Source organism: Ambystoma mexicanum, chromosome 2p, assembly GCF_040938575.1.
Source record: "Ambystoma mexicanum isolate Mex_15411 chromosome 2p, UKY_AmexF1_1, whole genome shotgun sequence".
Classification (NCBI taxonomy): Eukaryota; Metazoa; Chordata; class Amphibia; order Caudata; family Ambystomatidae; genus Ambystoma; species Ambystoma mexicanum.
This window is the reverse complement of record NC_090923.1, coordinates 53,677,253-53,694,212: the sequence shown is the minus strand read 5'-3', so window position 1 is coordinate 53,694,212 and position 16,960 is coordinate 53,677,253. Positions and strand designations below refer to the sequence as shown.

General features: G+C 43.3%; 1 protein-coding gene across 2 annotated transcripts in view; it reads left to right on the top strand.

Moving 5' to 3' along the window:
- Nucleotides 1-16,960, top strand: part of LHFPL4 (LHFPL tetraspan subfamily member 4) — a 661,308-nt gene that overhangs the window by 100,269 nt on the left and 544,079 nt on the right. The window lies entirely within an intron of this gene.

Sequence of the window (16,960 nt, the reverse complement as noted above, 5' to 3'; positions counted from 1 at the left end):
GTACTTAGGAACAATGCTATTTGATGCCACTTCCTGTTTTGTCAAGGGGTGAAAGGTTGTGTTTCATCGCTTCCCGGGACATCACTTCCGGTGATGTAATGAGAGCTCAAGGGTGGTGAGGCGAGGGGTGGGCCACTTTTCTTCAGGACGTACTAGCCGCCCAGGCTTTCACCCTAGCACCCAGAAGCAGGCGTTATTTGCGAGGTTTTCCTTTTCACAACAGAAATGGGTGTGGGCACTGGAGTCTCCCCTGTGAGGCGAAAGCTCTAAAAAGCAGCGGCAGAGCAGCAAACATGTAGGGGGCAGGGATCGGAGGGGTCAATGGGCAGAGGGTTAAACCATGAAAAGAAGGACATGGCTACAAAAAGATGACCCTTTAGACGTCCATGTCTGTCCTGTCCTAGCACATGGCCAGGTGGAGCCCCCGCGTCAAGGCGCCTCAGGAGGGTCAGGTTATGGGTACCCTTGCCTCACCCCACGACTGTCCAATGGCAGAGCCAGCCGGCCTGTAACTAGACAGACTGCAAGAACAAGCAGTGCCCCCAATGCCACACTGTGTTCCTGCTACCCCCCCCCGCCAAACCCCCTGGCTTATAATGCGGCCCAAAGGCAGACTGACTCACCTGTGAAATCGCCGAGGTGTTGAGCTGCCCTCAACTGTGTGAGGTTTCTGGTTATTGGAGTGGACATTGTAGATAATAAACACTATTTTATTGCGCGTCACTTTATGTTCTGCTTGTTATATATTACAAGTTGGCATGATAGCCTTGCAATTCCTCGATGGGCACTCATTCTCCAAACAGGCCTGTCTAATGCGCATGCGCAAGGCATTTGACTGGTGGCTGGATTACTCTTCCTCTAGGAGTAAATCTTTTGTCTATGTATTCGATTTTTGAGCCAATATAGGTTGAGACTCAAAGCATATCTATTTAATATTCTCTTTAGAGCATCCCTTCCCATTGGCTCAAATGTGGACTTTAACTGAGCCAGGTCGCCTACAGGCACCGCTCCTGCTTCTTTAATCTCCGTGCCCCACTCTGCTTTCCCTCGCCCGCCTCTTGCGGCCTCCGAGATCCTTGCATGGCCACCAAGACTCCTCCTTGGATGAGGATGGGGACTGCAATCCCCATCCTCGCTCTGGCCCTGTGTCCTGGGTGCCGCTGCCTCTTCCTGCATCAATGGGTGCCTCCTTCCGGCCCCGGTTCTCCCGTCCTCCTTTCCTCTCGGTCGCAGGCAGCTAACGATGCTCCCCTCTCTGGCTCACCTGTACCCTGCCTTTAGTATCGCAGGAATCCGCCAGTCAAGGGATTTACAGGCCGCTAACGGCACCAGTGACTGAGTCACCTTGCTCTGGCCTCTAACTTAGTCCCGGGCTATTACCACACATTAACGCCCGCACCTTGGGTGTTTATTGCTTAAACAAACTAAAGTTAAGGTCATGTGAGAATATTTTTCACTGTAACCTTTGAACTCGTCCATTGAAGTTCACTACATTTGGTAAACAGAAGCTTGGCAATACCAGGACACACCAGAAACCCACAAAGTCACATGACCTTTCTAATGAAATTAGATTTACATTTTCATGTTGTAAAAGAAAATGTTTAAAACATGTTTTTTTCCCCTGAGTTTTCTACGGCAATACAAACTTTTGGGACAGATATCTGAACATCCTCTGCTACGTTTGTAGACTTTACCAGGGGCGGACTGGCCTATAGGGAACTCTGGAGATTTCCCGGTGGGCCTCTGCACCCTGGGCCTCTTTGTGTGGTAGTTCCATATTTTTTCATAGGAAAAGCATTGGGTTTGCTGAAAATGTGTCATATGGGGCCACTTTGAAAATTATTTCCAGGGCCTCTTTTAGTTCCCAGTCCACCCCTGGTTACATTTCAACCTTAAATCTATGTTAAAGAGTAGGCTTTTCTAGCTAAACAGAAAAGCCTGGGTGGGAGGGCACCGCTTATTTATTCTGAAAATGAGTTATGTTTTGTAGGCATAAATCAAATCTGTGGTTCTGTTGCCGAAATAACCTCACTCGCCCTCCGGGGTCTTCAAATCATACTCACGCCCGCCGGCGCTCTGTGTCAGTTTAAATCCGCGCCGGCACCGGGGGTCTGCTTTCACAGCCATGCACGGTACCGGTGCGCTTCAATAAAGTTTTGGTAAGTGCAGAACTGGCCTTTCAGTTTGGAATCACACAGATCAGCGAGCTAATTGTTTAAAAACTTGCGACAGGACACATGTAGGTAAGAATCCAAATCGCTGAGGAATAACATACCTGACAGAGAGAGATTTGCATTTTTGTATATTGAACTTAAACATCCTCTATAAATCATAAAGAAACGTAGTTTCTCTAAGTGAACCAAAGATGGTTATTCAGATTTTTTTTGAACACCCTTGCATTCTAGGATTTGAAAATAAATTCTTGAAAAGTAAGCCGGTGGCTTACAAGGCATTTGAGAAGAAGCTTTCATTTGTGTAAATAATGATACAGCAGGCAGGTTAATGGACTTTATTTTGATAAAACTTTGTTGAAACAAGGAGTTAGGAAATGACCATTCTATTTAGAGAACATTTGGGTTGAAGAACCGGTATCACCCGGGCGCTGGTTCATTGAAGTAATGACTCTTTGTATGATTGTATACAGGTTTGACAAAGAATTGGAGCAGTCTTGTCGCTTTATATTGGTTGGTGATTTATTAATACACACAGCTGACACGTGTTTCGACCCAACATAGGTCTTTTTCAAGGCGTGCGTGGTGATCCCAAAGCATATATGATGTTTGATGAGCTCCATTGTATGAACCTGTGGGCTAGTGGGCCACTGCATGACCGCTCATCTTGATGCAGTGGTCCACAGGTTCATACAGGTATATCCAACAAGATCTATTGGCAGAGCTCATCAAACATAATATATGCTTGGTGATCAGCACACACTGCCTTCAAAAACACCCATGTTGGGCTGAAACACGTGTCTGCTGAGTGTATTAAGAAATTGGCAAAAAATATACAGCCACAAGACTGCCCCAATTCTTTGTCAAATCTGTATACAATCATACAAAGAGTCATTACTTCAATGAACCAGCGCCCGGGTGATACCGGTTCTTCAACCCAAATTCACTCTATCCCTCGCCAAGACAGAAGACCACTGTCTTGTAAGAACCCCCTCACCGGCAGCAGGTTCTACTTACTCTCTTGTCACGGGAGGATAGCTCGGGGGCAACATGCTCGCCTTGGAAGCAAGATGACACGGAGCACATAGGTTCAATCCCCAGGTCCGCGCTTAGAAACCTCTAGGTATTAAGGGCGTTATAAATACCTTATCATATCATATCATACTTTCCTAAGATCAGCACAGTGATCTGCCAATTCAAGTGCTCTACCCACCCGACAATTATATTTAGTTACAAGCTCTATTTGTTCGGTATTTCTGTAGAACCTGGTCCCTTAAAATGGTCCACGAACCAAAATGCATTATTGGACATTATTGACTGCCTGTGTCCATGAAATAAACAACTTTTTTATGGATAATACGCTAATGATTTGAGAAGTTTGTACAAAGAAACAAAGATTTAACACAGAATTTTATGAAAAATGTTCTTGAACTGTGCATGAAAGTTACATGTATAACTGTGTGCAATCTTTCATGTGAGGTCCTTCCAATGTCCTGGGTTATCCGACCCAAGAACCATGCGTTCATGCTTTTCTAGGTGAGCAACATGCAGCCTTATGAAGTTTTCGTAATATGGACGTGGGCAGTAAGTCTGGAGTGCAGAGACATATACGCGTCTGTGGGTCATGATTGGGAAACAGAAAAAAAGGTGCAGCACCCTGCGCTGCGCAGTCACCTGATCGTAGTAGCTTAGCAGGTATCTTACATACTGCTGGGCATAAAGAGTGCCTGGAGACCATGAACATGGCAGCAGTGCATGGTATGAATTAACATAAGATAACATTTACACAATGACAGTGTATAATGTTAACCGGTAGCATAAACATTCCTTCAATGAATATCAATGGCTCCAGGGTGTTGTCATCAAGTGGTTACTCACACTAAGATGACCTTTCTTTCATTCGTGTTTTGGTATTATCAATGACTACTATACAGGCCAGGTATCAGGAGATAGGTCAGGGCTCCTAGGGCTTAATTTCAACATGATGTTTGGGGGCCACATTGCCCAAAGCTTGGAGAAACAGTATGAGGCACTGGCGGGGGGCTTGGATTATAATGGAGACATAAAGGAATTGAGTAAATCAGGCCCTCAATGTCCCCTGGAAAGCTGGTAATCGTTGCTTGATGCTAGTGTACCAGAGTAAAAAGGCAACGAGTTTGAGAGTGACAGCAAAGGCAGCCTGCAACGTGCTTGCTCCAAAGCGTCGATTTAATGTCCTGTATTTAACAATGATTTTGCTCTGTTGTAAAACTGCCAACATGGGAGCAGCTGCCCAGGGGCCCGCGTGGTGCTCAAGGCGCATTTCAACTGGAAAGGTTGAAAGAACCTGAAACCGCACCTGGCGCTGAGCAATCATCGGGGCGAAAACCCTCTTATGTTTGAAATATTATTCTTAAGTTATTTGCTAAAGGTTACCCTCGCCATGGTGGACGATCAACAGTTTCGATATGTTAATGTTCTTGTCGTGGTGACTGTAGATGTGCGCTTGGTGGATCACTTCTCGGAGAAAGTAGCATCTGCATATTAACCATTGCTCATTAACACACACACATGACAAGTACCAACAATGTGCACGGAACATGCCTGTACGCGTGGCAGATTCTCAGTATACATATACGCACAATATGCACAGATAATACAGCCTGAATCTTAGCAAACTCTTGACAATATGCTCTGAATGTCAATATATAGAGCCCGACATGCATACACCCCACATAAACACACACACATGCAGCACACAATACAACTTGCCTCACACCCCCCGTATATGAGCACCACATGAACACACACATACACACAGACACTCTCCACACAATACACCTGCCACACACACACTTAGACACACATATATCACACATGAATGTTCTCAAAATATGTGAATACACATATAGTACTCTTGGAATTCAAGAAAGCACAATATGCACACAGAGTATTTAGAAATATAAGTAAGCATAAACAATATGCTTTGAATATGTATAAGCACAACCTGAACACACTGAATACATAATCATTTTCTGCACCACACACATACACACATGCTCTCATGCACGCATACTATGCATAGGCAACAGGTGAGCACAATACACAGATGAAATGTACTCCGACTGTAAGCGAGCAACGACAGTCGGTTCAATGTGATTTTGTTTGCTGAAGTAGAATTCATAAAATATTCTTTTCTAATGTGTTATTTTGCTGACATTATATGGAGGTGAGGGGGACCCCTGCAGCCCCCGTCATTATCTCCCCTACACGAGGGGCTCTTTCGCAGCCCCTGCGACTCTCTCTCTCTATTCTTCCCTCTGGCCCGACTCACTCTGCTGGGCACACTGTGGATGTTCTGATCTCGTCAGACATCCCCCCTCCAACCCTCTCACCACTCCGCTCTCTTGGACTGACCACTTTCTTCTAGCCTCTCACCTGTCGCTCTCTGTCCCTCAGGTTAAGCCGACCCCAGCACTGCCACCCACCTTCTCCGTCATCCGGCCCATGAACCGTGAGTAAGTGGAGGCTTTCACCGCTACTTTCTCCCCTCCTCCTACACCTGCAGATGACTCACACTGTGACACATCCCTTTCCAACTTTATCTCTCAAACTCTAATACTCTGGATGTCCATGCCCCTGTCATGAGGATCCATTTAAAACAGGCATCCAAGAGCCTACATCCAAGCCCGCATCTCTGCGGCCTCTAACAACTCAGCCAAACCTTTCAAAATCTGCAAGGAGCTGGCCAATCCTGCTGCTGTCTCCACCTCTCCTTTTCCCTCCCAGGCCCTTTGCATGGCTCTGGCCTCTCATTTCACCACTAAAACCCAGGAAACTCTGTCCACTCTCTCCTCTTCCCCCTCATGTTTCTCTTCCTCTACCACGCCAAGCCCATCTACCTGAACCTCTGTGGTCTGCGGATACCGTAACCTTGCTGGCTGGCGGCAATGAGCCCTCGCTGCGACGGATCCATAATTTGTCTTTCCTGGTCACTTTATCATTCTCTGCAAAGTGAAGTCAAGGCTGATGTGGTTCCCTTTCGAAGAGCGGGCTCGTCGACTCTGCAGCGAGCCGCTGCCGCAGTCCTGATGAGAAATAATCCAGGACACACCGGGGTTTAAATCTCTCTGCTGGTGAATTAAACAGCCTGCGATTACTCTACAAGCTCCAGTGCTCTCCATTGGCTGGATGATATGAAAGCTCAATTCTCCTATATCACTGCCTCCAAGTAGACCCGGTGCTGGTGGATACGGGAATTTAGCGGGAATATTGATTGATGTTTTCCATTACTGATCAAATAAACAGTCTGGTCTTTTGGTTCCACAGTCAGCAGTTTCGACCCTTAACCATATCCTATACCTTTCGGTGCACAGAAAGTGCTCCTACGATTCCCTCTCACTGGGATCCATTCCTTCCAAAGCCTGATCCACCACTTGGCAGAGATCTACACAGCTCCCTGCAAGGCACGGGATCCAGCCCAGACTTGAGCGGCATGGAACTGGACGGTCTCAGAGCAGCCAACTCACGAGCACGCTTTTGCTTATTTATTGAGTTGGTAATTTTCCAAAGCGCAAGAACAACCTGAGTTGGATCATCTGCAAGAACATTGATTAAAAATCGATTTAAGTAGAGGAATTAAACTAGGTTTGATTAGCAGTTTGATTAGCAGTGATGGATTGTGAGAGTAGGACTAAAGGCTTTCAACGTGTGATGGCAACACAATGCAAAATATATAGCTGGCCGCTGAGAACCAGGCTCTAGCCTTGTTTCGCAGGCATTGTGCATAGAGCACAGATCATTCTTGCCGCTGAGAACCAGACTCTAGCCTTGTGTCGCAGGCACTGTGCATTGAGCACAGATCATGCTAGCCACTGAGAACCTGGCTCTAGCCTTGTTTCGCAGGCACTGTGCATTGAGCACAGATCATGCTTGCCGCTGAGAACCTGGCTCTAGCCTTGTTTTGCAGGCACTGTGCATTGAGCACAGATCATGCTTGCCGCTGAGAACCCTGATCCAGCCTTGTTTCGCAGGCACTGTGCATCAAGCACAGATCATGCTTGCTGCTGAGAACCTGGCTCTAGTCTTGTTTCACAGGCACTGTGCATTTTCTTATTTCACCTGTGACAAATGTGGTGACCTCACAAGAGATTAGGGTCCTCCCTATTGAGTCAAATCTCACATCACTTTATCAGAATTAAGGCCCTCAGCGCACAGCGCTGGCTCCAAGGACTGGACACGCAACTCCACCCAGAAATGGCAATAGCTGTCTGTTAACTGGATACCATCCACTGATCAGAGTCGGCATGGAAGCCCAAATTCTCTTCTCTAGCATCTTCCCCTAACCCAAAGTTAGTTGGGTTCCCCCTACTCCCACCTTCAACTGAACTTGCAAACTCTAGCTCAGGGAAGTGCTAGATAAGGGGATGTGTGAATGCTTATTTTCCTAGAGCTCAGCAACTGCCACATTCTGTACAGAAACCCTGAACTGTGCACTGACTGCACTCTTAAACGATATATATTATATATATCAATATGTATTATAAGGTGACGGCCGCCGCTCTATAGTTAAGGTGAAACCATTCTACATAGACTTTTCTCAAAATTCTATTGTTAGTAACGTATGACTTGCCTGACTGATTTAGAAGAAATATTCCAAGTAAAAGGTTTGTAATGGACCCCAAATTGGACATTTTGGGAAAGATTAGTTTAAAAAATGAAAAGGTTATTAAGAAAACAAAAACCTTTATTTTCATCCGACTCCCATTTATTTTCCCAGAGAGAAAAAGTGCAATTTGTGGGAAACCGGAGCAGAAAAACCGCTGGACGGATTTAAACCAAATAAGAAACAACTTGGTCATAAAGCTTTGACTTAATTTCCTTGACTGGTTCGGGATTAAAGCCGTCCAGTGCTTTAAACAATATCACTTCATCAGTGTTGTCATCTGTGATGTCATCATTGTGGTCATACGCTATGCAACAGCGGTTGCATCGTTAAGGTGGGCGTGCTTGGAATGGCATGGCTGAATTTCAGGGGATTTATCTGCGTTAAATCTGATCACCTCAACTCTCTCTTAACTGATGTTTATATATATATATATATATATATATATACATATATCGAGACAAAAAACGAACTGCAAAGCAGCAGCTCACAGCGGCACGCCTCCATCCTGCATTCTTTCAAAAAGTACGCCGCACAGTTGTGCATTCTCCATTTAAAAACGTCCTTTATTCTTCGGTGTGGATATTCATGAGCACACCCGTGAAAAGATTACAATAAAGCGTTTCACTCCAAACTGGGCTTCATCAGATTGTAACTAGTGTCATGTTGCAATGAATTATATTGTGTTTCTTGTTTGGCTTGGATCTTTTTCCTGTGTTGTAACTGCTAGACCTATGTCTATACCATTGCTATTAGCCTTATAATGGTGGCCATGTATGGTGAGTCTTTTTTTCACCGCATATATTTCAGAATCACATATTATTTTGAGTAAAATGGTATTAAATAGGCTATATTGTAAAGTGCAAGTGCTAACGGAAAGAGATAAAGAATGGTGGCAGAAAGATATAAAATTTTATTTAGTATACAATTGAGTGCAAAACGTAGCATACTTGCACTGTTGGATGACATATACGGGGTAAATATATATATATGCATATATACACTTTCAATTTGGTTTTCCATTATTTGACCGTTAAATGGAAGAAATAAAGTGACACGTGCTTAAGTGGAAACTACATTCAATTGATATGTACATGGGGATCAAGTGATCTCATGTTTTTTGGCGAATTTTGCTATTTACTGAATAGCTTATTAAGTCTTAAATAAACCAATGCTGTATTCATTTTATTAAGAAATTCAGTACATCATATAATAAAGTGCCTAGTGCATAGTGCAATGTCAGCTGACTGTAAAGTCATGTGCAAATATGCTTTATATGCTAGAAGAGATTCAATGTCTCTTCTAATAAAGTGCCTAGTGCATTGTGCAATATTCGCCAGTTGTAATACCATATGCAGATATGCTATATGTACCTGAAGAGATTCAATGTCTCATCTAACAAAGTGCCTCGTGCTTTAAAATGCACCATTGGTAAAATATAAGCAATATTCAGTAGCCATCTATTTGCCATTTAATTATATCTACTCCCATATATTGGAATTAAATCAACAGAATGTGGTCTTCTTTTTTATATATAGTTACCACCTATCTGGTAAATGAATACCCCAACATGTTTGATTGCATCCTAGTATCTCATAATATCATAAATAACTTAGTTTGTCTTTTCCGCTGTCCTAGCCTGATTCTTTTAAAATCTGAGTAGCATGTTTTCAATAAAAACATATTTAAACAATTGTGCTAAAACCAGGATATCTAAATGTGCTAATGTGAGATAAAGTTATCCACTATATAAACCACAATTAAACATACAGTGAAAAAAAGTCACACAAGGGAAAATCACACATAGAGAAAAAAGCTTCTTCAGTGAGTATACTACGTTATAGTTCAATATTGAAAACGTATTGAATTTCCCAGCTACACTGTTCTATTTTCATTTAAAGTTGGATCCATCCTGATATTTAATTTGCCTTTTCCCATATTCTTCCATCCAGAACCATTGGAGTCTTTAAGAACATGATATTAGCCATCTCACTCCCCTATGAAAGTGTACAATTCTTCGTCTTTATTGTGCCCACCGGGGGACTTTGTGTTATAGTCGATTATGTATCGGCTTTCCAGTTGCGTTCTCTGTTTCCCCCTCTTACTTGTGGCTGTACACAATCTATGCCGAAGAACTTAAGGGACTGAATATCTCCTCCATGGATGTCAGAAAAATGTTTTCCTAGAGGATAAGTCGGATCCAAGTTTTTAATTGCTCTGAGATGCTGTAGAATTCGTACCTTGACTTCCAGCTTGGTGCTTCCTATGTACCGGAGATTGCAACTGCAAGTTATCACATATATAACAAATTTGGTACTGCAATATATGGTTTTTGTCATCCTAACATCACGCCATGTTCTAGGGTGGATGTATTGTTTTGTATTTTGTCCAAATTTACACGCTTTGCATTTTGCACATCTCTGAAACCCTACTGGTTTTTCTGGTAGCCAATTGCTTTTAGATTTGGGCTGAAACCTACTGGGAGAAACTTTAGATTGGAAAAACCTTGTTTTTCTGAACGTTACACTTGGATTCACATTTATCACTGGACTGATGTCTTGGTCTTTTCTCAGGATGTATCAGTGTTTGGCCAATATTATCTTGATCTCTGCGCCATTATTAAAGGTTGTAATGAACCTGATGAATTTTTCTTTACTGTTATGGACCGCCCTTCTTTCAGCGTTTTTAGTTGTTATTTTAGTCAGATGTTCTTGTCTAGTCTGTTTATTGCATTCATTGTAAGCTTTATTGATGACTGATTTCTTATAGCCCCGGGTTTGGAATCTACTTGCTGTTATTATATATATATATATATATATATATATATATATATATATATATATATATATATATATTCTGAGCACTTTCTCTTTTTTGTCTCCTTGCACCAATAAAGACAAACATGTTGTAATTGGCGAATTGTGAGGGTGTCTTTTAATAGCCTGCTTATTTTTCGGTACGCTGCTACTCTCTGGAGTGCATTCCATTCTTTTGTATTTGTGTACAACTTTGTTTTTGAATGTATATGTATATATATATATATATATATATATATATATATATATACAACGAATCATGCGAAGACACTGGCATGTTTTGCAACTGGATGAACATTTGGGGGCAATCTTGGGAGACAGGATGAATATTACATTTCTTCGATCCACCTCACTTAAAGATAATCTTGTCTTCAGCTTTATGAGTGCCTCCCCGCTGTCTAGAGGCTCTACTTGGCTTCAAACATCCAATACAGGTTTCCACAAATGCAGAAAATGCAAGGCCTGTCAGTATGCAAAGGATGTCTCCCATTACAATCATCCTATTTTGAAAAAGAGTATTCCCATTGCATCACGAATCACTTGTGACACAGAGTACGTGGTTTATGTGCTTGTGTGTCCCTGTGATAAATGGTACGTTGGCAGTACCTTAGGAAGGCTTAAGCTGCGGATGTTGCAGCATATTCGAGCCATCAAAAATGTTGATGTAACATACCCCATAGCTTTGCATTTTAAAGAAGTACACGAGGGCAAGTTGGAGGGCTTTACATACTTTGGCATTCATTCTATAGCCAAACATTCCCTAGGGCTGAGAATAGAGAATTGACACTGAGACAACTTTAAACCAAATGCATTCTTGATCTCGATACGAAGAAACCAAGAGGTCACAACTTAGATGAGGAACTCTATACCTTTTTAGGGACCTAAGTATAATCATTGCTGTTTTTATATATTAGGCTATTTTAAGTCCTAGTGTTTTTCCTCCATCTTGTAAATACACATGTGTCACATGTCTTTTCGTGAGCCTATTTCTCTGTCTCCTCTTGCCTTTCTCTAAATACCTGTTATCACATGAAACTCTGCTTTAATATTAAATACAGAATCAGTTTGAGACCATGTAGTTGATTGTGGACGTTTAATCCCATACATTAAGTTACGGGTTGGATATATTAGTACATTATTTCTTCTGATATTCTCTGATTGATTATCTTCGGTCCATTCTACTTTCGTATTTTTATTTATTTGTATCACTTTACTTCAGATGTTCTTATGTTTGCACTCCCTTCTCTCTCTGCATGCTATCTAGTGGTGTGCACTGTGGATACAGGCGGTCAATAGGGTTTCCTTAGGGTCAGTGGATAAGTTTGAGTTTGTACTGTTTCTGCACAGGGGGTACCCTTATGGTCTTGGAGATAGATTAGTCAACTGGGTCAATTTAAGTGTGACACTAAGGTCCCACCCCTGGCTTAGCAGAGGTAATATTTAAGTTTTTGCTTTAGAATTTAGGTTTGCTATTTTTGCCAAATTTTATTCTAATTTTGTTCCAAGTAAGTGCGCCAAGGTCACATTAATAATGGGATGCTTTTTATATTGTCTCTCTTTTTCTTTTCCTCTTCCCTGTCCTACTACAACACTCTTTCCAAATCCATTACATTGATTGTTTAATTGTACATGTATTAATATTAGGTGTTTTAAATGAATGCTGTTCTATGCCATGCTGTTTTTACTGGGATAATATTATATATACTGGACTTTATGCGTAACATGGAAATTAGCACCAATTTTCAGCTATTTTGCACTAGTCAAATGTTTACATGCACTAAGCACTTTAAAGTTAGTAATGTACTATCATTTTATAGCTGAAATGCACTAAGCACTTTAGAGGCTACATGTGGTCTACTCGGAGGTACATATCCAGGATGTTGCTGCTTTGCTATTTTGCACATGGTAGCTTTTTGACACCTTAAAGTCCAGTGACAGATTACAGCATGCTGTTTAACTCATGAACGGTATCTAGAGTCTATATATTTTTGTTATGAACAGTGTTTAACATTTGAGGCAACGCCAGTCTAACTAATTATGCAATGAGGGAGGCTTTGGGAAGCATTTTACGGTGATAGAATGTATAAACCTCATTATTATTGTCATTAGACACAAAGTGTTACTAAAAAGACGGCATGCGTTCAGAATGTAATATGCCCTAAACAAAGTTGTCCCTGCAGAATGAATGCCATACACTAAGCGCATATTATTCTTGAAGTAATGACACAGGTGACAGGGGCGTTTTGAAATTATTTTTATTTTTATTTTCACTTTCAAGCATCCGTCAACAACAGCAGTAACATTGTTTAAAGTAGTGGCTTTATATTAATGGACGTTCTTAACATGCATACCTGTTGCAGCAATTGTTAAGTTTTTTGCACATGCAAAGATGTCTGCCACGATTTTCGAGCCTTAGCTATGTGTTAAAAACGGAGACATTCTATCTGGAATGGAGATCACAGAGACTTTGTATCCTATTTAAAGTCACCTTGTTTATGTTTTGCACTTTGAACGTGATCAAGCGGCCTGTAGACCGCGAAATGCGTCGTTTTCCTGCAAAATTCCTTGCCATGCTGCTGACTTGAAACAATAAAGGATTGTCAGTTTGGATTTAATTTGGTGTATGAGCCTTTTTGTAGAGTCATCCAGGCTATCGTTGCTGTTTTCCTGGGAGTGCATTCCGCCAACCTTCTTTTCCCGGTTCCATTGTGGATCTGGGGACCTGGTTTTTTGTTTACAATATATATATATATATATATATATATATACATATAATGTAAATATCTGTCAGGATATCTGTGCATTGTGATCTGAACAGAGCGTGTGTGCAATTATCCTTGCCCCAAGACCCAGGTGAAACTCTGCAGCAATGTTATCCTCTCATCTAAACCCTATGGCTGTCCAGCTTTAAATGTTACGAACATTGTAATATTAGGGTGAGTCTTGTGAAATAAGAAATGAACTTCAAGTCAGTGTGCATGTTGTACTTAGTAATTTAAGCATGCAACCTTTTTTTATCACATATGTATCAAATACAAGATCTGTGGTAATTATTACATTCCTAAAATGCTTTTTGAATTCATGTCCATTTTGGAGACAATACCTTCTATCAGACAATAATTTGACAAATTTGCTATAGGTTTTGATAATGTGCTTTGCTCAGTAAGACAAATACAACATTCTTATTAAGAGGACACTATATAATGGAAGTGATCATTAGAAAAAATGATTGTAAATATTACACATTTTTAAACAGCCAGTTTACAATATTAGTAAAATTAAATGAAGCTAATTTTTTTAATAGCTGCTTTTTTATTTATTTTAAAAGAACAGAAGTACTTCGCCCCAAGGTGTCTGTTCGTCTCTTTTCTTGCAACTGTTGGCGTGGCGCCAGCAAACGTGCAGATGACTATAGGAAAGAGACAGAAACATGAGACGAAGAGACAGAGTGGGAGACAGAGGGACAGAAATAGAAACAGAAAGAGAGTTGCTGAGACGAAAGGCAGAAAAGATAGAGAGTGAGAAAGAGGAGCGAGAGGGATGGGGCGGTGTATGGCACGATGGGCACAGCTAGTTGCAATATATCATCAGAGCAGTCCACTCTTGCCTCCCATGGCACTGGGGCTGCAGTATGCGTCCAGGCCAGTATGGCACTTACTGTGGCCCACACACAGCCGTGTTTTCGTTCTCCTCGTATGCCCACCATATTTGCCTGGAAGTGGCTGGGCAGTCCAGGATTTTCCTCTCTGGAATCATGCCATGCCTCAGGGGTACGCTGATTCACATCTCACGCCCATCGCTCGACCATTTACCGACTCTTCAGTACTTACTTGTAAGTGCAGGAAACAGTCCACAAGGATGTTGGCATCTTCGCCATTTCCCCTTTCTGATCAGCACTCTGCGTTAATCATTCGCCTGCAACCTGTCCCAAACTCCAGCCCTTTCCTACCTGGAAACATCCTCTGTGTGTGTTTGAACCTTTGTCCCCATTTACCCCCTTTTCCTGGCCTTTATACTCCTGGTGGGGGGCAGGGCATGCCACTCTCAGTCTCTAGACAATTTAGCAGGGCCGGTGTGTGCCCAATAGCAGAGCTGATGAGTACCTAGTAGCAGGGCTGATGTGTACCTAGTAGCAGGACCGGTGTGTGTACTAGTAGCAGGGCCACTGTGTGCCTAATAACATGGCCGGTGTGTGTACTAGTAGCAGGGCCATTGTGTGCCTGATCGCATGGGCGGTGTGTGTACTAGTAGCAGGGCCATTGTGTGCCTGATAGCATGGGTGGTGTGTTTACTAGTAGCAGGGCCATTGTGTGCCTGATAGCATGGGCGGTGTGTGTACTAGTAGCAGGGCCATTGTGTGCCTGATAGCATGGCCGGTGTGTGTACTAGTAGCAGGGCCATTGTGTGCCTGATAGCATGGCCGGTGTGTGTACTAGTAGCAGGGCCATTGTGTGCCTGATCGCATGGGCCGTGTGTGTACTAGTAGCCGGGCCATTGGGTGCCTTATAGTAGGGCCAGTTTGTGCATGATAGCAGGGAAGGTGTGTGCCTAGTAATAGGACCGGTGTGTGCAGGCAGGAAGTACATTAAACTGCCCTCAAGTTGACTGTCTGTTATCCACAGACTCCTTGGCACTTGGGTTTCCCCTTCCGCACCACTGCTTCTTGGAGCTCCCCACATCCCAGCTTCCATCATCACACAACGCGCCCCTTGACCTTATTAGTTTAACGTATCCTGTGCACCCTTTATTTGCTGCCCTCTACCCCTTTCTCTTCCATTACAGACTACAGCCAGGACACAAAGCGCCTGTTTATGGAAATTCTAGGCACTATGAGTCTACTATGGTGGTGATTAGTATGGTATAAAAATTTCCTAACATAGTTATGCACTTGAGTTTGCCCCTCTGCAATGAGTGCGCATAGTATGCTGCCCACAGCTTATAGATTGAGTTTGCCCCTCTGTGATGAATGGGCATATTATGATGCCCACCACTTGTAGATTGAGTTTGCCCCTCTACAATGAGTGGGCATAATATGCTGCCCACCAATTATAGATTGAGTTTGCCCCTCCGCGATGAGTGGGCATAATATGCTGACCAGCGCTTGTAGATTCAGTTTTCCCATCTGCGATGAGTGGGCATAATAAGCAGCCCACCGCTTGTAGATTGAGTTTGCCCCTCTGCGATGAGTGGGCATGGTATGTTGCCCACCGCTTGTAGATTGAGTTTGCCCCTCTGCAATGAGTGGGCATAGTATGCTGTCCACCGCTTGTAGATTGAGTTTGCCCCTCTGCGATGAGTGGGCATGGTATGTTGCCCACCGCTTGTAGATTGAGTTTGCCCCTCTGCGATGAGTAGGCATAGTATGCTGCCCACCGCTTGTAGATTGAGTTTGCCCCTCTGCGATGAGTTCACATAGTATGCTGCCCACCGCTTGTAGATTGAGTTTGCCCCTCTGCGATGAGTGGGCATAGTAAGCTGCCCACCGCTTGTAGATTGAGTTTGCCAATCTGCGATGAGTGGGCATGGTATGTTGCCCACCGCTTGTAGATTGAGTTTTCCCCTCTGCGATGAGTAGGCATAGTATGCTGTCCACCGCTTGTAGATTGAGTTTGCCCCTCTGCGATGAATGGGCATGGTATGTTGCCCACCGCTTGTAGATTGAGTTTGCCCCTCTGCGATGAATGGGCATGGTATGTTGCCCACCGCTTGTAGATTGAGTTTGCCCCTCTGCGATGAGTGGGCATAGTATGCTGCCCACCGCTTGTAGATTGAGTTTTCCCCTCTGCGATGAGTAGGCATAGTATGCTGCCCACTGCTTGTAGATTGAGTTTGCCCCTCTGCGATGAGTGGGCATAGTATGCTGCCCACCGCTTGTAGATTGAGTTTTCCCCACTGCGCTGAGTGGGCATGGTATGTTGCCCACCGCTTGTAGATTGAGTTTTCCCCTCTGCGATGAGTAGGCATAGTATGCTGCCCACTGCTTGTAGATTGAGTTTGCCCCTCTGCGATGAGTGGGCATAGTATGCTGCCCACCGCTTGTAGATTGAGTTTTCCCCACTGCGATGATTGGGCATAGTATGCTGCCCACTGCTTGTAGATTGAGTTTGCCCCTCTGCGATGAGTTAACATAGTATGCTGCCCACCGCTTGTAGATTGAGTTTGCCCCTCTGCGATGAGTGGGTATAGTATGCTGCCCACTGCCTGTAGTTTGAGTTTGCCCCTGTGCAATGAGTGCGCATAGGATGCTGCCCACCGCTTGTAGATTGAGTTTTCCCCTCTGCGCTGAGTGGGCATGGTATGTTGCCCACTGCTTGTAGAGTGAGTTTGCC